Source organism: Microtus pennsylvanicus, chromosome 14, assembly GCF_037038515.1.
Source record: "Microtus pennsylvanicus isolate mMicPen1 chromosome 14, mMicPen1.hap1, whole genome shotgun sequence".
NCBI lineage: Eukaryota > Metazoa > Chordata > Mammalia > Rodentia > Cricetidae > Microtus > Microtus pennsylvanicus.
Window position 1 is genome coordinate 8412754 of NC_134592.1, and position 23082 is coordinate 8435835.

General features: G+C 48.8%; 1 pseudogene; it reads left to right on the plus strand.

Moving 5' to 3' along the window:
- Positions 1-746: 746 nt before the first annotated feature.
- Positions 747-1110, plus strand: LOC142835221 (large ribosomal subunit protein uL29 pseudogene; annotated as a pseudogene).
- The last annotated feature ends 21972 nt before the right edge of the window (positions 1111-23082 follow it).

Genomic DNA, 23082 nt, shown 5'->3' on the forward strand with positions numbered 1-23082 from the left:
ACAAGAAAGCCCTGCTACAGTTTTCCCTGATAAAGCCACTGCTGTGTTACTCTCCTGCTTAGAACCCCTGCATGGGTCAGACCACAGTGATGCATCATGGGGACTAGACTGATGTCCTCCTCACGCTGGCCAGACAGAGGCAGACACCAGCAAGCACCCTGACTCTGAGGGAGGGACAAGAGCCCAGACTAATGCTGCATTGTTTTCTGTGTGGATCTTATTTCCAGGCTGCCGTGGAGGGGAGGAAGGCAGCTTGGCAGAACACTTGGGTGTCCAAGGTGATGCCCAAGGGTCAGGGTTATGAAATGGGAGGGGTCATAGTGCAGGAGAGGAGGCAGAAGACCCTTAGTGTAGAGGTTAAGCCCTCCTGTTATTGGAGGTGGCACGGACTGTTCAGGGCAAGAGGAAGAGAGGGAGAGGAGAGAGAAAGAGGAGAGGGATAGAGAGAGAGGGAGGGAGGGGAGAGAGAGGAAGGAAGGAAGAGAGAGAGAGAGAGAGGAGAGAGAGAGAGAACGAACTGGGCAGGCACTAGGAGGATAGCCCTGGTGGTGGGTCTAAGATGCAAGGCGGTGGTTACTCCAGATCTGCACTAGCCAAGCCAGTTGCAGTCAGTCAGGACCTGGCTAAGTTACTTGTCCAGTGTTTGTCAAAGAACAGGGCAAGATCTAGACAGATGCTCAGCAAGGGAAAATTCACCTTCCTCAGCACCTGATCAAGAGGACACACCAAGAAGCCAGGTCATGAGCGGTGAGCAACGCAGCCATGGCCAAGATTAAGGCTTGGGACCTGCGCGGCAAGAAGAAGGAGGAGCTGCTAAAACAACTGGACGATTTGAAAGTGGAGCTATCCCAGCTTCGCGTCGCCAAGGTGACACGTGGCGCCGCGTCCAAGCTCTCCAACATACGAGTTGTCCGCAAATCCATCACCCGTGTTCTCACCGTCATTAACCAGACTCAAAAGGAAAACCTCAGGAAATTCTACAAGGGCAAGAAGTACAAGCCTCTGGACCTGCGACCCAAGAAAACTAGAGCCATGCGCCGGCGGCTCACCAAGCACGAGGAGAAGCTGAAGACAAAGAAGCAAAGAAAAAAAAAAGAAGCCAGGTCATGAGATTCCTAACCAGAGAAGCACCAGGCTATAGAACCAGGCACAGTTGACATGAAAAAGAAATGTCAGAACACAGAGCTCAACTGGCTGTCCTAACTACATCCTAGTATTCCTAACTACATCCTAGTATTCCTAACTACATCCTAGTATTCCTAGTATTCCTAACTACATCCTAGTATTCCTAACTACATCCTAGTATTCCTAACTACATCCTAGTATTCCTAACTACATCCTAGTATTCCTAACTACATCCTAGTATTCCTAACTACATCCTAGTATTCCTAACTACATCCTAGTATTCCTAACTACATCCTAGTATTCCTAACTACATCCTAGTATTCCTAACTACATCCTAGTATTCCTAACTACATCCTAGTATTCCTAACTACATCCTAGTATTCCTAACTACATCCTAGTATTCCTAACTACATCCTAGTATTCCTAACTACATCCTAGTATTCCTAACTACATCCTAGTATTCCTAACTACATCCTAGTATTCCTAACTACATCCTAGTATTCCTAACTACATCCTAGTATTTAGGAGGAAATAGGGGGTTGAGTGAGGAAGGTAGGAGCCATGAAAACAGCTGGAGCTGTATCTGAGATAGAAGTTTCACTGGAGATGGTTGACAGTTGATTAAAGGACCAGTGAACTTGAAGACAGAGCAAAACAGCTGGAAATACTAAGCAGGTTCCCCGTGACCACAGGGGGCCATGTACTTGTGTGGTTTGGAAGATCCCAGGCTGGGTGTACCAAAAGTGTTTTCAGAAATAGTGGCTCAAATGTTCCCAAGGGTGATGCATAAACACCAACTCTCTACATCAAAGACGTTGTGGAGCCAACCAGGATAGGTCCACACAATGGAGAACTGCACTTGATCACACGTCCATCCACACCTCCGTCATACCACCATCACAACCACACCCACAACCACAATCACAAAACTACAATCACACTCACAGGATCAATTTTCTGAAACCTGAATTAGAGAAGAAAGTCTGAAAACTAGCCACAGAAAAACGAGGTATGTTCGGCACAGGGGAGCCATGTGAGGCTGCCAGCAATGCTGCTTCCAAAGCCGAGACACCGACAGAGACGAAGAACGCCCGCCATGAACTCAAAATTCTGGACCATAACATTGAAAATGGAAGCGAGAAGTTTTTAAGACACTACTATCTCACACTATGAAAGCTGTTAAGAGAACTTACATAAGCAGCAAGAAAATGAACCTAGATCGAAAGTCGAGTAAAAATATAAAATATGGAAATAAATGTAAAAAAAGAAAGAAAAAACAAAACCAGACAGCTCCCCAAACCCCCAAACCCCCAAACCACAAAGCCCATTTCTGAAAAGCAAATAAAAACCACTTTAGGAATGGTTATTTTGTAATATAGTGATAGAATTCTCATGGTGCATAAATGATATTGGAAAGGAAAAATTGATTAGGTATGTTCAAATTATGGTAATACAGAACACAAACTCGGGCTACCCAGTTATAAATTGATGAAAGTCCCCCTGAATTAAGTGGTTTTTGATGAACGGCCTTCCACATAGTTTATTTTATATTTATTATAAGTATAAAAGACACACGCATATGTGGAATACAAACTGGCGCTTTGCGGTATTGTGCTCCACAAGTTCAGAATCTAATTAAAGTTTCCTCGTCTTTCGATCTCTTTAAAGGTAACTGAAAACCAGCTAGAATTCACTTTGCAGTTCCTTACATATGGAAAGGTGAAACCCACCACACAGTGCCCAGGGCCAAGGTCGGGGTGGGTGAGGGATTTTACTGTAAGATTCTTAGGTCGTCCACGAAGTGAATGCGGACAGAGGTAACATGTGCTGTATTATGGGCAATTGCTAAAACCGAGTGGAGATGTAACTGTCCCTGAAGTCATAATCTACTGAGCTTTGAAAAAGGAACCAGGCTAAATTGTTGTCTTTCAGACAGTGCTGGAATCATTGGATATCCAAACATGAGAATATAAAAAAAAAACACATAAAAGAATTTATATAAACTTTGTAGGAGAATAGTTATCCAATTTATAATTAATTGCATTTATATTATGTTTATTATATAAAAATATAAATTGAAATCTATTTTAAAACATAAAATATCTATAAATACAATATATTGTAAATAAATAAACAAACATAAATACAATATTCATGTTAAAATTTATACATAAATCAAAGTTCAATCTCTCTTTTACACAATACAGAGAAACTAGAATGGATCACATACTTAAACATAGACGTCCAGGATCTCATGGATCCTCTTAGAGAATAAGTCTGTGACCTTGGTGTAAAATTCAAAACACCACAAAAACATAACAATGCAAGATGACAAAAATGAATATGAAAAATGCCTCTTCTTGGGCTATTTTAAAACTTACTCAACTTATTTATGTGCATGTGCTTGTGCCTGGGCACTTTCATGAAGGCCCCCAGGACAGGTTTTCAGAGTCAAGGCCTCTCTTGGCATCTTGTTTCTGTGGTGGCCTCTCTCGTTTCCACACTGTGCACTCTGGGCTTGCTGGCCCCAGCCAGTAATTTCTGGAAGATTTTCCCATCTCTGTCTCCCACCTCACTGCGGAGTTCCTGGATGACAATGTGCACGACTGTATCTGGTGTCTGTAGAGACCATGGATTGAACTCAGGTCATAAAACTTGTGCCACAGGGACATTTGTCCTTTAAGCTGTCTCCCTGTCCTTTTCTTCCCTTAATAACAAGCCAAGATTAATTACACACAAAGGGAAACAATTTGCTGGTGCGGGACAATTGACTGTATTCTGTTAATTACGTTTTAAATAAACGCTGAGTGGTCAGTAGCCAGGCAGGAAGTATAGGCAGGACAACCAGACAGGAAGTAGAGGTAGGTCAATGAGAACAGGAGCATTCTGGGAAAGAGGAAGCCCATTCCTCCCCACTCCTGTCCCAACCACAGAAGGAAGATGTGATAGCCAAGCCATGTGGCTAACATAGATAAGAAGAATGGGTTAATATAAGTTATAAGAGTTAATAAGAAGCCTGAGCTAATGGGCCAATCAGTTTATCATTAATTTAGACCTCTGTGTAATTTCTTTGGGGCTAAATGACTGTGAGACCTGGTGGACAAAAACCAGGCAGGACAGAAACTCAGTCAACAGTTTGCCATTTACACATTTGATACAGACTCACACCCAGAATATATCAAAGATTCTTCTAGCTCCCAAACAGCATGACGCTCAATCATTTGACAGGTAGATGAATGACCAGAACAGTCTGCTGATGAAGATGGAAGGAAGCAATGGCCCATCCTCTGGCAGAAATGTAGGCCCTCACCACCATCTCGCCGACTCCCCTGTCCCCTCATCCCCGGCTCAGGGAGGCCTCCATGCCCTTCTGTGAATACTGCATACTGCCTCACCCTCTCTGGCTGCACACATGCGCTGGATGCCCTGTCCCTGTTAGCTTGCTGTTCACGGTGCTCAACCTCCTCAGGCCAGGTAAACTTTGCCCATTCATTCTGCATACAGCTGCAGCTTCTCAGTCTGGGAGGATGAGACATAACAAGTCCATCTTTTGATCGCTGTACCCAGGAGCACCTAGTAGGTATTCAATAAATGTTTCTTTTTATGAGTGAGTTTAATTTATAAATTCACAGTAAGGTATACTTGTTCCTTTGTTTTTAGCATCCTGCTGTTCACGGAAAAGTGGCTTGCCTGCACTATACACCTTTTGAATCTAAGGATTTGAACTTTCTTTAAATTTTGTAAGGTTTCCTGCTATCACAGCTTCAGACGTTTACCTCAAAACCCTGTTGCTTCTGCTGTTTCCTGGAGTACCAGTTAAGTAAGTGCACGTTAGACTATCTGTCCTTGCCTGCTGTTACTGTAATTCACAATATGACCAAAAGCAGCTTGGGCAGGAATTCTGGGTTAATTTCAGCATACAGTTACAAGTCACAGTCTATCATGAAAGGAAGACAGAGCAGGAACCTGAAGGTAGGAATTGAAGCAGAGACCATGGAGGAGCGCGGCTCACTGGCTTGCTCTCCATGGCTTGTTGAGCCTGCTTCCTTATACCACCCAGGGCCACCTGCCCACCGGTGATAATGCTGACAGTGGTCTGGGCTTTCTCCCTCAATTACTAACCAAAAAAAGTACCCACAGTCTTGCCCACATGCCAATCTGATGGAGGCACCTTCTCTACCGAGGATCCTGTATAAAGAGAGACCATGGCCACTCCAAGGTTGGTTGAGGAGGAAGGTTTTTTATTGTAGATATGAGGGAAAGTACAGCCAGAGGCATCTGGAAGAGTCCAGAACAGAAAGAGAAAGTATTAGACTAAACAAGGCCAATAGACTGAACCGGACCATGAGAGGAGAGAGAGGGGGGAGGAGAACGAGAGAGAAAGAGAGGAAGACAAGAGACCATGTGGTTGAGCCAGCAGTAGTATGGGAACGAGAAGCTGGGGAAGGGCCCCTGAGGTGGAGAAGTTTAGGGCCAGGATGAGGATAGCTGAGAAGAGCCACCAATAGTTACTGTGCTGAGAGCCTAATCTGCATCATTTGTCCCGTTTCTTTTGGACTTGGCAGTTCCCTCTTCCCGAGTGACACTGGTGTTCTAGTTGACAGGAGCTAGTCAGCACATGCTCCATTCTGTCTGCGGACCTCTTTCTTGGGATGTTGCTGGTCAATCCTACCTTTATCTTCCCAGTTTCTTTCAGTTAGGCCAAATCTGCTGTTTCACTCAATAGCGAGGTTTTAATACCTAACAAGATTCCCATAATCTCTTTTGCTTGGTTCTTTTTTTAAATTTAGTCTTTCCTGGAGAGTGCTTTGCTAAATGCCCACAGTTTTGGCTCTCAGTTTCATTTCTTTACACACTCAAAGAATTTGCTTAGGGTCTGTGAGGTGGCTCAATTGGTAGAAGCATTTGCTGTACAAACCTGGGGACCCGAGCTTTGGCTCTAACTCCATGGTGGGCAGAGAACCTGACTCGAGAAAGTCGCCCTCCAAGAGCTCCTCCAGACACGAGTTCCACAGACCATGACCCAGGTTGTTCTGGTTCTAGCCCGGCTCCAGCCTGGCTCTGCCTCCACCGGGACCTCCCGAGAGGAGTCAGCCTGTGGTCTGGCACTGCCTGGTATTGCTTTCGTCTATGGTGACTCACAGTCCCCTCCCTCGCTCTTTGACAAGAGCCTGCCCCAAACCAAAGCTCACTTCAATGTGCAGAGCATCAACCTATTTATCTGGTGGCTTGGGGAAGAGGAGTGTCAATTAGGTGGGTTTCAGAGGCTCCATGACACCCGTACCATCCATTCTCTGGAGCCTCTGAGATCCAGTTCCGGATGAGGATGCTGGTCTTCCAGGGCATATGGTGGTCTCTCTGCTCCTGGATGGATGATCCTTGTGACCCACAGGACCACCTGGTGCGTGGGCATTACCTCCCTTCTCCCTTTCAGCTCCTCCCACCTGTAGCTCCTGATAAGCAGCTCCCTGGTTTCTTACACACTGGAAACTGATGCTTATTGTGTTTTAGGCTGGTAGCTCCGACAGATAGGAGCCAGGAGAGAGAATTACAGCAGGTATCCACACTTTATAGAAAGGGAGACTTCAGTAGCTTGCATAAGCCTTGCCTTTGTGATGTCCTGGGACCCTGATTTGGGGACAGTCCTGGTTTTTAAGGGGAAGATCCTATGTGACAAGCCACAGTGACACAGGCTTTCCAGAGGAGGTAACCTTTCACACAGCCTGAGGAACTGCAGGTTGGCTAATGGGTGGGCATGGTGGAAGGCCCAGCTTGTGCAAAGGCCTGGGGGTGTGAAGAGGTAGAGACACATGTTAGCTGCTCAATAAAAATTTGCTGAATAAATAAATAGGCAAGGAGAGGAAGGAGAGACTGAGCATCACTGTGGGTAACCGTGAGCCAGTTTCTTGCAATGGCTTGCGCTTCACCCGCAGCTTTCCCTACCTGTTCTTGCCTAATTCTCCAAGCCAAACAAACTGGGTGGAATTTGTGGGAATGCCAGGGAATGAGCCTCTCTTCCAGGCTTAGCAGCGACTGCAGTTACCTAAAATTACAAGCTTGTCTGACCTCATTAGCCAAATAAGACTCAGAGAGGACCCAAGGTGGAAGCGCAGTCTTGACAAGCACTGTGGAGGGCTTTGTCCCTTCTCCAGCCCCTGCAGAGAGGTCCTGGCAGCCAGAGGTCTGTTGAGCTGACTCCCTGGGGTCTTGTCCACCAGCACTCTCAAGGAGGAAGAGAAAGCGGTCAGAGGGAACTCCGAGCAGAGCCTGGACTTCAGTCAAATCCCTATTCCTTTATAAACACCCTGTCCTGTGCTTATTCCAACGAGGGAACTTGAGCCAGGGGCCTGCAGCATGCTCCAGAAACTCCAGAAAGGCCCACTGAGGCACCCACAGGATGTGGGCAGTAAGAGCAGGAGGACAAAGTGCAGGGGCATGGCCCTATTGAAGTGCCCCCAGGACTCAGGTCACTAGGGAGTTCTGCAGAGTTAAGCTCACAAGATAAAATCAAGAAGGCTTATTTGCAGAAAGAAGCCAAGGGTCTCCCTGGAGTGTTTGCAGAGGAAACACTGTTGGCCGCCTGATGCTTTGGAGGTTGCTCAAGAGGAGGTATTTATTGATCCTCTCCGGGGGTGGGGAGTGGGGGGGACACGACTGGAATGAAGGCCTTGACACACATTAACTTGAACAATGCTCATAAAAGCCCAGGCAAAGCAGGTATCATTATCCCTGTTTTTCAAATGGGATTGAAGATGTTTAGTAATGTGCCCCAGGTCACTTAGGGCAGGAAGTGTGACCTGGAGACCCTTGAGGCCTTGCAAACCCACTGTGAGAATATCTGTCTCAACAAAATACTTTTAGATCACCCCCCCCATCTCTTCCACCTTGCCTAAAGCAGACAAAGATGTGAAAGGTTTGTTAAAAATGATTTTAATACATATAGCAGTAGACTGGGAGGGGTCCCTTGAAAGTCAGAGCAGCTCTGAGGAATTTAATTTAGCCTGTCTCCTGCCTAGGCTTTGGGAAGGCGACAGCTAGAAGGGCTAATGAGGAGGGCAAAGGCTAGTGACACCCACTTTCTAACACAGGTATCTTAATCAGTTGGGCTACCCTGGGGATGCCTCCTTTGTCCGGTTTTGACACATGTGGTACTTTGCTGGTGATTTCCTCTGCAGCCCCCTTTTGCCAAGGCCATTCCTGTTCTTCATCACACTCACTGTCCTCACTGCGGGATCTGTGGGCTCAGCTCAACCTTAATGGGAGTGTGACCAGCCAGTAGGGTGAGGGGCTCCATGGAGCTGGGGACGCCTGGCTCTGCACCCTGGGGCCATACCTCCAGCAGAGGGTGATAACCCAGCCTGAGACCATCTTTACTGCTCAGGTCAGTTCTGCTTACCTAGGCCTAAGGAAGAACATCCTTAGGCAGAGCGGCCTGCCTGGCTCACAGAGGGGTCAATAGGCACTTGATCTTCACCCTGAGTGGAATGGGGACTGGAAGAGGGATACAGAAGAGACAACTGTGAGGTTCAGGGACCACCTGAAGCTGGACGTGGGAAGAGGGTTTAGGGTGAACTTCTAAATATGGGAGCTGTCCGGCAACAGCAAGATTCTGTCCTCCTGGTTCATTAATTTAAATTTGTTGCTTTCGTTTGGAAAGATACTTCATTCGGGAGCAGTTTTAGATTTATAGAAAAACTGCAAAGAATGTCCTCATATAGTCCCCACTCGGCTGTTCCTTGGCTGATCATCTCCAGTACCATGGTGGTACTTAACCCAGTGCTATATAGCTCAGTAAAAACAATTAGAGAAAAAGAAAGGAAACAGCACGGAGGGGTGGTGCCTTGCATAGCCTCTCGAGCATTGTGAATTGTAGGGTTTGTAATCTTGGCCAGCATAATCCCCATGAAAACCCTTAGTTAGTGTACATCTTAATTTACCTTGGAGTTTATAAAGGTTAACAAAGATTTCAAAAAAGAAAGGAAGGAAGGAAGGAAAGAAGTTGGCATCGGTCACCTTGCTCAGTGATACCCCAGAGTCCCACATGTCTCCTCTGTTTCAAGACCCAAGCCAGGTAATTCGTCGCATTCAGCTGGCCTGTCTTCCCAGCAGCCTCCAGTCTGTGCCACTCAGCAGTTTGATACCTGTTCTGGTCACACGGGGGTAGACGGAACTTACAACTAGAGTATCTGGGCATGCTGGGCAAAGGGAGGGGTGGAGGGCTTTGAGAATTGCTTTGAGAAAGTGTAGCGCGGAGGGGGGGAGCTCTGAATAATAGCATCCAGCACTGTATTTTGATGAGATAATTGTTTTATATTTATAAAGACTTTTTAATTATCTCCGGCAAATGCATTTCGCTCACTTGATAATTGAATTAAAGAAAATGTCTTTTTAAGTATCATGAGTCGTTGTTATAATATATAAAAAAGAAAGAATAACTTTAAAGCACTTCCCTATATGACCTAGACAAACTCATTATTACCCAAAGCTGAGTAATGCCATCAGGTTCCCAGCAGGCGCTAAGCGAACAGCATTCTGAAGATACAGAATTAATACCACCAGATAATAGTTGCAATTTCCCTTCTTTGGGACTTCTTTGCTGACCCCTATTGGAGGTGGCCCTTTCTTCAGGGCACCCTGACCAGGATCTCGTTTCTGTACTAATGATAATGAAGGTGTGTCTGGGTTTATCTCTTGCTGGGCTGGTCACCACCCCCTGCAATGTCTTATGAACCTGCAGGATGGCTTGCTCACACCTTCTGTGCCCCACCCCGAGGGAAAGAAGGCATGCACACAGGTACCACTTTCTAAAACCAGCAAGCACCCTCTTTCCTAGCCCCTTTCCAAGCACTCTGAAAGTGGGCATTATTAGATCAATGTCTTCTAGCACCTGCAACTGCCATGAGAGGAAATGGTCTATTTGTTCCCTCCAGACACTGGTGGGTAGTTGTTCGTTTCCCCTCCAGGGTCAAGTGACCCTGAGGCATCAAAGAACACTCAGCCTTGCAAGGGAGACTGCAATAAAACTCTTCTTACCCTCAGAATCCAGACTGCAGCAGTTCTCCAACAGGAGATCTCTGGAAAATGCTCTGTGAGGAGATCTAGGCGTTCCCACTCCTCCTACGGGAAGTCCACAGTCATAGCACTGAGAGTCAACAAACCCTGAAATAAAAAAAAAAATAACCCAACAGTTTGGCCACGTGGGGGAAAAAAGCCAACTCAGCCTGGATGGCCCAGGCAGAGACTGCTCAGGCAGCCCTGGGTGACCTGGGGTGATTGAGGGACCCAGACAGATAGTCCATGAACTTTGAAGAAAAATCAATATTCACCAAGAGTTTATGGTCTCATAAAGTCTCTAGCGTAGTGCTACTTCCTGGCTCCCAGGTGGCCCAAGGTGATCCCTGCTGACTGCAGAGTCCCTGGCAGTCCACTCACCCTGAATATCCAGTCTGAGGACCTGGGGTGGGGGAGCAAGAGAAACCTGGGTCTGGTTGGGCTTCTGAAGGTGGGCGGAGGGGTGGCGCTCCTATTCCTTTAGAGGTACATAGTCGTAACAAAGAGCCAACAAGTGTACATGCTACTGAGCCACTGGAGATGCGGTTGGGACTCCCGACTTGGCGGGGACCTACAGGAAGCACCCAGTGCATTGTGGGTATTCCTTCTGCACAGGTAACAGAACCCAGTGACTACAGGCTGATACCAGCCTGGTCATAAACAGGGGTGTTGTGCAGGGCTGCCAAGAACAGACAGGGTTCCCTCCAGCACGTGGGGGCTGGTTCCTCTCCACCTTCCTTCTCAGCTTCCGCCCAAGCTCCACAGTCCCTCCTATGGTCTCTGCTTCTCTTCTTCTATCTTATTCCTCCTGTTCCTTTCCCCTGGAGTCCCACAGAGCTCCTGGAACCCTAGTGTGTCAAAGGCCAACTGGATGCTCGCATACTAATTGCCTGTTCTTTTACAGTTCTGAGACACTGAGGCAGAAATGCTCCTGGCCGCCCTGGGATTTTAGCTAGTGCAGGGTGGGTGACCTGGGATGTGATTAACCTTAGGCTGTTCAGAGGCCTGGTCTGCCAGTGTGATGATCCAGCCATAGGTACCCTGTGAGGCAGAGGTGGAAAGCCTGGGATGGGTCTTGATCGGTCCTTTTGAAGGGTGTGCCTCTAGCAAGTCCTTTGGTTTTGCCACCTGTAACATAAAGTTCAGTGGTGTCCCAGGGGTAACACATGTGAACGTGGCCACCGAGTTGCCATTAGGGCTATGGAGCCCTGAAATCCTGCTTTGATCGTCTCAGAACACTCCCCAACGCTCATGGGGTCAGGGAGTGTGGAGGTGTTGTTACTTACATAACGCCAGGGAGAAGTAGGGGCCACTGCCCATACAGTGGCTTCAAAGGGCAGCTCCCAGCCAGGCGCCTGCTTGCTGATTTTATACAGCTCCACATCCTTTCAGGGTCTTGGGTTACAAAACAGTCACCGAGAACTCATGCGCCCCATTAACACCGAGACTTTTATGTATTTACAATTCAGCTTAAATTTTTACTCAGAGAAGTTTTCAAAATGTAACATGTGTTAGTCACTGCGTGAATTGCGAAACCAAGGAAATATCTCCAAAGCGCTGGCCTTGACAATGTAATCTGGCAAGGCTTAGGGAGGAATAAAAATAACGCTTATGGCTCGGTAGCGTCGCCATCTCCAAGGGTGGGGGAGAGCAGAGCCCTTCCCAAGTCCACAGGTGGCTGGTGTGCATGGAAGCAGGGTGGGTGGCTGCATGGCGCCTGTCTTCTCTCACTCCTCCAGGCCCCAGGCAGGATGGTTGAGCTCAGCCAAGGGTAGGGAGACAGACACCAGCGATGAAAGCATTCCGATGCAGCCTTTAGGTCTGCTACTCACTAGCCAGAAGATCTCGAGCCCAGAGGCTGGAGGACATCTGGGAGTGGGAGCCTGCTCTGTGGTGGGAGTCCAGGTCAGTATGATGGGACTGTCCTTTTCCTTCACAACGACAAGGCCAGCTTGAGTTTTCTAAACACAGTGAGCCTCCATCTCCCCACTGAGCTAAAAGCCTGCAGGTGGCTCAATGAACGAGTAGTTTCTGGACCTGACACGAAAGTTCCCATTTGCATGAGTGCTGCCCGGCTTCCTTGGATTTGTTTTTCTTGCTGTTACAGTCCTGAGAGATCCATATTGGTATTTCTGTGGAGGCGAAGTGCTGGGGCTTTAAGACCCTCGGGGTCCTGCCTTCATTGTCTCTTCAAGACGCCTGAGCTACAAGAGCCATGTGGTGTCTTCTGAGACCAGACTATGCCCAGAATTCTGAACTAGTCAACCCCACATGCTGCAAAGACACTAGCCAGGCCAGCAGGACGTCACCTGCTGCCTCCAGTTGCTGGGACCTGAAGATGGTACTGCCTGAATCACACGCTCTGCTTGGAGGGGGGCTCTGCCCACCGAGGACCACAGCTCTGGACTGTTCGGCAGAGACTGCTTGCTGAGCCTCCTGGAAGGCAGGGAGGAGCGGTGACTCTGTGTTCTGCAGAGGAGGAAGCTAGGACTTGGTCGTACATGGTTTACTCATGGTCACAGCAGTACAAGGCAGACCTGATGTGGCATGTGCCCGGGACCCTCTGAGTGTCCTCCCGAGTGCAAAGCTCTTTGCTCTCTGGGCTCCATTGCTCATTGCTCTACTGTGGTCCCCACAGCCTCTCCAGCTGTACCCAGGATTTACACTCGTATCCCCTGGATCTGTCTGGATCTCCTTCCTGGCTTGAATTATGGGTCGCCTCCTTACTCCTGCCCTGCCTGGGTACCCGTGTTTTCTGGACCCTCTGACTAGGTAAGATACTAGGTATCTGGGCTATACCCTCCAGGAGGATGGTGAGCTATAGACTTTTGGCAGAACCAGGCTTGGAGCAGCCACATAGCAGACTCTGAACCCAGCTCCTTAAAAGAAGGATTTTGTTGATATTCCCTGAGGCTGGGCTCCACGTGTCTGGGCACAGGAGGATTCAGCACCCTCCCCACCTCCAGGTCAAATGATATTGTTTCATATTAAATTATTTCAAATTCCATGGACCCTGGTTTCACAATCAAATAATTTGATCTTGTTTACAAATGGAATTTTTATTTTTTGACAGTTTCTAGCCTTGCTAGGCTGGACGGTCAGTGGAAGTGTGTCCTCCTATGCCCTCCAGCCCATCTCTGTTACCTTCCCTGGGACATCTCGGAGTCCGGGAATTGTCCTGGAGGTGGGAGGCCAGTGAGGAGGGTGGGTGTCCTTAAGTGTCCTGTGAGGTGGTGACTTCACTAGCTAGGGCTTCAGTGACCAGGGTGTCTCGGCTTTATTGCCTTTTGCCACCTTTCAGCTACAATTGTGAGGAACCTCACAAATAATGGATGGAGTTGGAAGGAATGCTTGGTACCCATCATCCCAGTGGCCCATCTCTTGGACTAGGAAGCTGAGGCACATGAGCCTAAACCCTGTTGCTCATGTGCCCTCTCCTGGATTGCTCTTTTCTTCTGTCATCCCTGATCACCCTGAATCCCCAGGGCCCCTCAAAGCCTTGGGGGCTGGTGACCAAGATGTGAAAGCTGTGATGTCTAGAGGCCTAGGTTATGTCTGGGGATGGAAAGTGATAGTCAAGGTGATGAGAAGAGGGTACAGAATACAGTGGTGGCTAAGCCATAGATGGGGTGTGTTGAGGGGCCAGGCTGAGCCAGGGCTGATTGAGACAGGAGACTGAGGAAGAAGGTTTGCTGTAGAGGGGATCAAGTTGGACAGATGTGGTCAGATCCCATCTGAAGGAGGTAAGACTATTTAACTACTATAGATATTTGAACCAATGAGTTGAATTTCGGGCTCTCTCTGCGAATCCCTTTGTCACCTGGGACACTGAGTCAGCCAAGGTTCTTTGGAGAAATAGTCAATAAAAGGATGATTTTGTGCAAGATGATGGCTGATTCGTGCAGTGGCCAAGCTTGGAGCCCAAGGACAACAGAGAGGCTTTCTGGAGCCCAAGTCTCAGGAAGGTCGCTCTCTGCCTAAATGAGTCATCCCCAAGTTTACATGATGAAACCCCAACTTTCTGGCACCAACCGTTAGGGAGTGAGGTCCTTTGGGAGATGATAAGGTCATGAAGGAGCCCTCTAAATAAATTAGGGCCTTTATAGAAACAAAATGTCTCTTTCTTCCCCCATCTGACAGGTTTTCCTGTGGTCCAGGCTGGTCTCAAACTCAACATGGAGCTAAGGATAACCCGGAGCTTCTGATCTTCCTGTCTCCACCTCCTGAGTGCTGGGATTGTAGACACTTCGGTTATATGGCCCTGGAGATTGAATCCAGGGCTTTGTGCATACTAGGCAAACTCCGCCAACTGAGTGTCAAACCAAGGGTGCTCTCTCTCTTGCTTGCACACCGCTCTTTCTTTCTCTCCCCTTCTAGCCCCCTCTCCTGGCTTTGTCAGAACAGAGGGAAGCCAATGCTTGGCAAACCAAGGAGTCGTTTTTTACCAGAACCAAACTGGCAGCACTTGGACCTTAGACTGTCAGCCTAAGACACCAAGACTTCAGCTCAAACTCAGAGGCAGGGAAAATCCAGACGCCCGAGTGCAAAGTCATTCGTTAGGATAGATCCTCTAGTGCTGGGAAGTAGGCCTGCCCTTGGTTCTTCCCAGGCTGGCAACTGATTGGATGAGGCCCTCCTATATATCTGGGAGAGAAAACTGCTCTCAGGCAATCCATTCCCCATGCTAACCTCTTGCTCAAACATGTGCGCAGAGATACCCTGAGTAACATGTGCTCTTTCTTTCTCTGGCTCGAGGGCCCTGCAGATAGAAACCCAGACTCGATCATCCGAAGGCAGGCATCTTTCTCATCAGATATTCAAGGGGCCTCTTTTCTAAAATTTCCTCTGAGTGAGTCACAATGGGGTGGCAGTTGGCATCGCTGCCTTGTGGCTGAGTGGATGGATGACCTGGATCAGCCTCATTAGCGTCCCCGCCGGAATTGACTCAGAAGGGTGTCCGGCTGTTTCCACACGGCAGATTGGAAGTGAACTGCTGAGGGCTCACAGTGAGGAGCCTGGTTCTGCAGGCTTCTCTACAAGGGCCCCAAGGGTGGGGTCAGAGTCAGGAAAGCCCCGGAGAAAGTAATGCTGTAGCCAACTGCGTTAGGCTCAGGTCAGGAGTTTCAGTTTATATAGTATTCTGGTTGGTGGATGCAGGTAAAACTTGTTGAAGTACCATTTTCCCAAGGCACCTGGGAGTTGTCCCAGAGGCTCCTCACCCTCTCCATAGTCTTTGTGAATTCCTGTGCTCTCTCAAGGCTGCCCTCACATTAGATGCTAGGACCAAGTGCGGCTACAGACCTCTAGCCTCAATATCCACAAAGGCTCTTAGCCAACAAAACACCTAATTGGAATTGCTGGCTGCTATGCTCAGACCTGTAAGAGGTCTGAGGGAAATGGGACCGTCATCCATGGCATGTCAATGCAAGTTCAAATCCAGGAAAGTTAAACACACACACAGTGACACACAGTGGCACCAGCATGCAAATGGTACAGGGCACACAGGTCTGGGTGTGTTCACGTGCAAGGTAAATCTGCAGGTCGCAGAATGGATGGGGTCCAAATTAACACAGGGGAGAAGATAATAGGTGGGACAAAGTATGGTCCATTTGCAGATTAAACAAAAAGAAAGAGAAAGAGACATGCTCCTAAAAGACCAGTCAATGACCGTTTATGTCATCAACAAACACATGGAACACGGCAAATCCCTTTCTGAGTCCCCTATACAGTTAGTTCAGTGAGTACTCAGCAGGCCCCAGGAGGTGGGGAACACCACTGTACCCACTTTGAGGACCAGGGAGGCGAGGGGCATGCGTAGGCAGTAGAGGTGATCTAGGATGAGGTGGGATGTGGACTTGAAGTCTTGCCTTCTGTTGGATGGTGATGAGGATATGGGCTCTGCAATGCGAGGGGTAAGTAAGGCTGGAGCAAGAGAGTTCTTCATTTTCTTTAAAAATATTTTATTAGTGTATATGAGGTATGCATGTGTGTTCACGTGTGTAAGTAGGCTAAGGAGGTGTGAGTATGTCACAGTGTGCACGAGGAGGTCTGAGGACCTCCTCAGGTGTTCGTCTTCACTCTCCAACTTGTTTTTTAGTCAGGGTCTCTCTTGCTTTGTTCCATGTGATGTCTACTCCAGGCAAGCTGGCCTGCAACCTTTATAAGGGTCTTCTGCCTCAGTCGCCTACTTTACCAAAGGACACTGGGATTATAGATGACACCTCCCAGGCTTGTGTGGCAGATGATTGGACCCGCTGACCAAGCTTCCTGGCTCTCAGTGTGTGTGTGTGTGTGTATGTGTGCGCACGCACGTGCATGCTCAAGTTGGAGAGTGAAGACAAACACTTGGGCTTGTCCACAGACCTCCTCGTGCACACTGTGACATACACATGCCTCCTTTCCCTGCTTACACGCATGAACACACATGCATACCTCATATACACAAATAAAATTTTTTCTAAGAAAATGAGTTCTTGTGACTCCCCACAGGGACTCTCTCTCTCTTTGTGTGTGTGTGTGTGTGTGTGTGTGTGTGTGTGTATGAATGCAGGTGGAGGCTAGAGGCAAACCTTGAGTACCATCACTCACCTACCTGTCTTCCTTCCCTCCTTGCCTCTCTCCCTTCTCTTTGGGATAGCTGGCAGGAGAGCCAGCCAGGCATTTTACCAGCGGAGGTATCTTCCAGGCCTCATTTTCTTCTTCTACTTTTCCACAGCCTCTTCATTTTTCTTTCTGGGTACTTATTTGACTTTATTTTACAAAACACCAACAGAAACTCCCTGGATAGGGACGATGAATTTCGGATTCCTTTACCATCTTTTGCTCCCTGGATAGGGACGATGAATTTTGGATCCCTTTACCATCTTTTGCTCCCTGGATAGGGATGATGAATTTTGGATCCCTTTACCATCTTTTGCTCCCCGGATAGGGACGATGAATTTTGGGTTCCTTTACCATCTTTTGCTCCCTGGATAGGGACGATGAATTTTGGATCCCTTTACCATCTTTTGCTGCGTTTCAAAGTAAAAATGCTGTCATGTTCTAAAATCTCCTTCCTGTCCAAGGGACAAGAAGCCGTGAGAAGTTGGTGGAAGAGGTAATCAGGATACTATAAAAGTGTCCCCGAGTCTTGGTGGGATACCTTGTATTTATTCATGAGCATCAGTTCTGTGTGCTGTGATTTGGACAGCAGGATGTTAGAGATAGAGAGTCCCAGTCAGGGTCTAACTTAAGTCTCAGGGACAGGCTTGCCCTTGCTCCAGATCCCACTTGGCTGCCCTGGCTCTCATTCTTGCCGGGAAAGACAAGAATGGCCCATGACTCCAGCATTGTGGCTGCAGGGCTACCAAAGTTGAAACTGTCCAAGAAACTATATTTAGTCCAGGATAGAACTCAAGAGCCACCCGGCAACAGAAGTGTCCCCCTAAAAGCCTGGCACACAAATCACCTCTTTATTCTCCTCTCTCCAACTCCAAGCCTGCTCTCCAGCTCATGCCTGCCACTCTTTAACTTGCCTGACTGTTGGGAATGACGTTGCCATTGGTATCCTGGCAGCCTGGTGGCAGAAAGGCCACTTGAGGCTGCAGTGAGTGCCATGCTTTCACAGGAGGCCTAGGGGCTGGCATGGCAGTGGCTTGAGGGTGGAGCTGACTAGCTCCATGACTTGTTTACAGCCCCCCTGTAACTGGGCCTCAGTTTCTTTGTAGAATAAAGGAAGTGGCTGACTGGATGGCGACAGATGGATGTTCGAAGTCTCAGGATGGCAGCCCTGTCCCTAAACATCCTCTCTTGCCCCAGTTTCAGCTTGGGAGGCAGTGGAGGAACAGGAACTTCTGAGCACCAGTCTCCAAGAGACCCAGTTTACCCACCCCCACTTTGGCCAGTTTCCTCATGGTGTTTCTGGAATATGGTGGGTTCAAGCCTCTTACTGGCTGGTGACCTTGATACTAGTCAAGTCACCTGTTCAAGGTGACCTTAGAATGTTCATAATGTTGGGGCCCATAAAGACCAAGCCCTTTTTCACAGACCTGCTGGGAAGCCATGCAAGCAGAACAGTCTGGCGGAAAGTCCCATATACTAGTTTGGCCTTAAACACTTTCTGTCACAGTGGGTTCTCTGGGCCTTCTATGCTCCTGGTATCTTTCCCTGGTTAAAGGGTATTCTGGGTCCCCAAACTCCAGCCTTGATGTCTCTGAACCTAATCTACTATCTTCTACCTTTCAAAAGAGGCATTGACATAGAGGTCCCAACGCTCAGTGACCAATTGGTCAAAATATCTTCAAGAGTGTTCCCATGACTGATGGGCCAGGTGTAGACATGGGCTGGTCATCTTGGTGTTCGTCCTCAGCCTACAGTATAGTCAACCTCCTGGGGAGGACCCAAGAGGGCAAGGACAGGGCTGTGGTGCGTATTTCATGTGGAAGCTTCCACCTTCTTCAGGTGACTGGGCTTTGACGCAGACCTGAGGTTGGCCGTGTAGGGAAGTGGTTAGACACACACAGCTGTTGCTCCAATGCCTTTTCACTCACTTCTTGGGTCAATGACAGAAACTCAGCTCAAGTGGCCGACAGGTAGTTCTTGTGATCCAAGAGTTCAAGGTCAGCTGGACCCAGCTCCTGCATCACCACCAACACTGTCCAGTGTGCTGAGTGCCAGTTTCTTTCAGGGTCCTGTTGTCATATGAGAGTCTGCGCTAGCCCAGCTTCTCAGGGGAAACTGCACATGCATTTGTGTACGGTGACAGTTGGCTCCTGAAGAGGAGGAGTTAACCGTGGGGAGTTGGAGTGTTTGGAGACCCTGGAGGGAAGGTCCCCTGTTGGAGACTAGGAGGAGCATCTACTAAAGGTTTGAGTCACCCCCAGATGCCTATACTAAAATCTCAGCCTCTGTTACACAGGTCTGTGAAGGTGTGTGTGGTGTGTGGGGTCTCAGATGGGCCCAGAGTCCCATAAGAGGCAGAAGAGGCCCCTGTCAGTGCTGTGCTCCCCTGGGACACCAGACTTGCCATCTGCCCAGGCTCAGCTTTCCCCTAGGTAGTCGCTGCTCTGTAGATTTCCCCCGTTTCCTGGCAGAGTTAGTGTCAGCTCTAGGTTGCTTCTGCCAGCTTAACCACCTCAGTTCCGCTCTATTCATTATGTTACTCTCTGTTGGCCCAACTGTGCCTTCTTGTCCACTCTGAGTCAACCATAACCTTCAAAGTGTGTGTGGTGGCGGAGGTGCTTGTGGGCCACTTGTGCAGTCAGGGCACCCGTGGGCTCCCCTCTCCCAAACCACATGGGCACGCTGGGGAACGGGTGTGGAGCCAGTCTACATAACCATGGGTATCTGCCCTGTCATGAGAAGGAGTTCTTGTGCAAGGAGGGTTTTAGAGGAGGAGCGCAGAAGGCCCATGCTGTGGACGTTACAAAGCTGAGCTGGCTGCCCCTGCTCCTTAGTCCACCTCTCCCGTCCCAGCCTCCGTGCTGGCTTCTTTTTCAGGCTTCCGGTGTCTCCTGGGATGGTGGCTTCCCCTTACATTAACACTGGCCTAACTCCAACAACCACAGGCCTCCTGACCACCCTGGCGTGATTCCTTAGGAAAGTTTCAGCCTGTTTTGTGGAACACACCTCAGTCTGTGACTTCCTATCATGGTGCTCCCTCATTACAGAGTATGGAGGGAAGCCATTACTGGGTTGAAAACTGCCCCCCGCTGTGCCCCTCCAAGTCTAGGTGTAACCACGCTTCAGGCTGAGCTTTCTCTGACCAGGAATAGGCAATAGGCTTTATCATATCTGATACCTAGGGTAGTCTGGTAGTGAGTAATTCTTATGCTCTTGGGGCTCTGGGGAGACTTTAGAGTGTCACCACAGTCCACTGGGTTTAGGACAGCAGATGTGTGACCTACCTGTACCTGTGTGAGACTGCAGTGGTCCGAAGTCTTCTTGCTTCAGAGTTCTAAGCCTCTGGTCATAGAAAGCTTGGGGGACATTACTGACCCCCGTTAGTGCCTTCTCTTTCCTTTCCAGAGCCCTAGGTCTCCACTTCAAGGAAGGTTGGCACCGAGGGGCATTAGAAGCTGAACGTGGGACACGTTCTGTAAGGGAAGCTCCACCATCCTGGTCCTCCATTTCCAGAGAGAGCAGAACATGGCAGGCAGGAGCAGCTTGGACATGGTCAAAAGCCGTCCAGTAAACAAATCCAAGAGGTGGATTGAAAAGGGAACCGGGTTACAGAGAGGCCATTCATAAGCCACATAAGTTGGGGTGGATTTAGGGAAGAGATTTAAAGGCTTACGTAAGGTCCGCTGGGGCTCTGTGCAGAGTGGTGGCTACCCAGGGAGGTCCCACAGTTCCCTTGGGCCCTGGGGTTGGAAAAGGTAGGGTGTCAGGGTTAAACTACCCTGCCTCATGTATACTTCTTCTTTTGCCTCTGTTGTTGCCACACTAGCCTCCTTCCTGCCTCTCACTGGAACCAGCCAGTTTGCAGACTGGGGCTTGTATGCCTCCGGGCACCAAGCATTCTTAAAGAGTTCTGCTCCCACTGTAGACAGCGTCATCTTCCTGCACACGTGGTCCATGGTCAGCCACTACCATCCCTGCTCTATTCCTGTTTGAACACAGGGATGGCTCCATTTCCAGAATAGTACCATTAGGCAAGGCCGGTCCCCAGATGGCTCTGTCCACAGTTGAGACTCCCCATGGCACTCTGTGCGTCCTTCTCTACTTCAAGTCTTGGAAAGCCCCAGATAAATTGTGGGGAAAGGAACTCTTCATGGGCAGCTTGAACCAGACCACACATTTCAGTAAGTTTTCATAATCAGACCCAAGAGAGAGGTCGCGGTCAGTTTCCTCACCTAAACTTGCAGACTGTGGGAAAGCTAAGGTGCACAGGGCAGAGGGAGATGCTGAATTTCAATACACGAGCCTGGAGGCTTTCTGTGCTTGTGTGCTCAGACATAAGTGTGAAATGAGTCTGTGTGCACATGTGTGTACAACACACACACACACACACACACACACACACACACACACACACCTGGTTTACATGGTAATGGAACTAAAGCTGCTATTTCCTGGCTGGAGTGTTAGGTCTTTGATGGGGCAGGAAGATCTTAGCCCATCCCACCATGAGGGACAAGAATGGAGAGGAATATAGTCAGCTCTCCCAGAGCAGAAGAGGGGGCAGTGGTGAGGGAACTGAGTTTTTCCATGATGACATGTGCCCAGGCAGGCAGAAAGAGACCTGGCCTGACCCTGTGCATGCCAACAAACAGAGCAAAACCATCCACAAGGTCCAGGAGAGGTAGTTTCCCTTATTCTTCCGCTAGTTGTACCCCAAACCGCATCACCCTATCTCTCTGGGCTCCCACTGCCAACCTGTAAAGTGGGGAGACTGGTGTCCTTAGCCAGTATCCACAGTGCTGTTGGGTGGGTGCTGCTGAGCTCTGGAGATGACTGACTGCCCAGGAATCCTGGTGGGCCAGGCAGATCCCTAGGATTTTAGGCCACTAGCAAAGAAAGGCATTATAGGAGCCGTACTGATCCCCTACTGACCCTGAATGTTGCAGCCGACTATGAGAGAAAGCTCCTTAAAGGGAAGTCTGGGGTGCATTTGAAATTGGGGGGACTGCTTGGAGGACAAAGAGGAGAACTTTCTTGGGAGGCTAATGGAAGGTAGAGACAGGGGTCAGAAATGACAGGAACAAAGTGGCAGGCAACCTAGGCAGGTACTGAGTCAAGCCTTTTTTGATGCAGAGGCTCTCTGCACCCCGGAGGAGCCGAACATTCTCATATTTAACCCAAGGGGAGGAATGCAAGAATGGGCGAGTCCCAGTTGACCCCCCACAGCCTCGACTCAGCATATATTTCCAAGCATGTCCATGTATTTCCTACACTGCAGATAAACGTGATGGGAGTGGTCCTGGGGATGGAAGCCACTATTTAGGTAGAAAAGAAACAAAAGAACACACATCACAGTGCCGTGTACGATTGGTATTCCTTTGTGTGAACAGTTGATGCTTACTGTAGACACAGCTGTCTTGCAAGCCCTGGGGTGGAAGGCACAACATATTCGTCTTCCTGGATACAGGGAGAGAGCTCTGAAAGCCAGGCTTTCAACCTTTTTGGTTCCTGCAGAGGCCTCTGGGGTTTTTGTTCCCTGAACAAGGATACTGGTGCTGGGCACAGGCCAGGGCAGGCTGGAGGATTTCACACAATGCTACTGGCTCAGCAAGACAGTGGTGGCACCATTCCATGGAGCCTGAGGATTTGGGTGACATGGGTGTCTGGGGTATTAACTGTCCCCAAAGCTTCTCTGCTAAGGAGGATAGCCCCGCTTTCTCTTTGTGAGTCTCTGTGCTCTTTACCTGTGGTGAAGGATGCTTGCAAGTCAGCAAAGAAAGCCCCTAAGACAGGTCCAGCTGGCCTCTGGGAGAAACCCTAAACCCTGTGTGTGTAGGAAACGGAGAAAGCCTTTCCTAGCTCAGGCAGTGTTGGTGATTTTGAGGAGGAAAGGAAGACAGCATGCCCACCTCCCAGAGGTCAGAGGTCACCAAATTCTAGAGGCTGGGGGTGGTTTGAAGGCTTTCTGGGGTCACAGCTTTTTAGCTGGTGGAGAAAGGTTCTGGGCCAACAAGGTTTAGGAAGACTTTGTGTGTGTGTGTGTTTATGAGACAGACATTGCTATATAGCCTAGGTTCTTTTCTAATTTGTAACACCCCACCCCTCACCTCAACCTCCTGAGCACTGGGATTATAGGTATGTATAGAACTTGTTTTGCCATCAAGTAATTCTGGCCAGAATGAACGTTTGGAAGGTATCAGTCCTAGGCTCTCATTTGTTATTCTATTTTTCCTGTCAAACTTCCTGCCTCCAAGTCCAGGATGTGTATGAGAGAGAGTCCACCTGCATTTACCCTCTCCCCTGGCC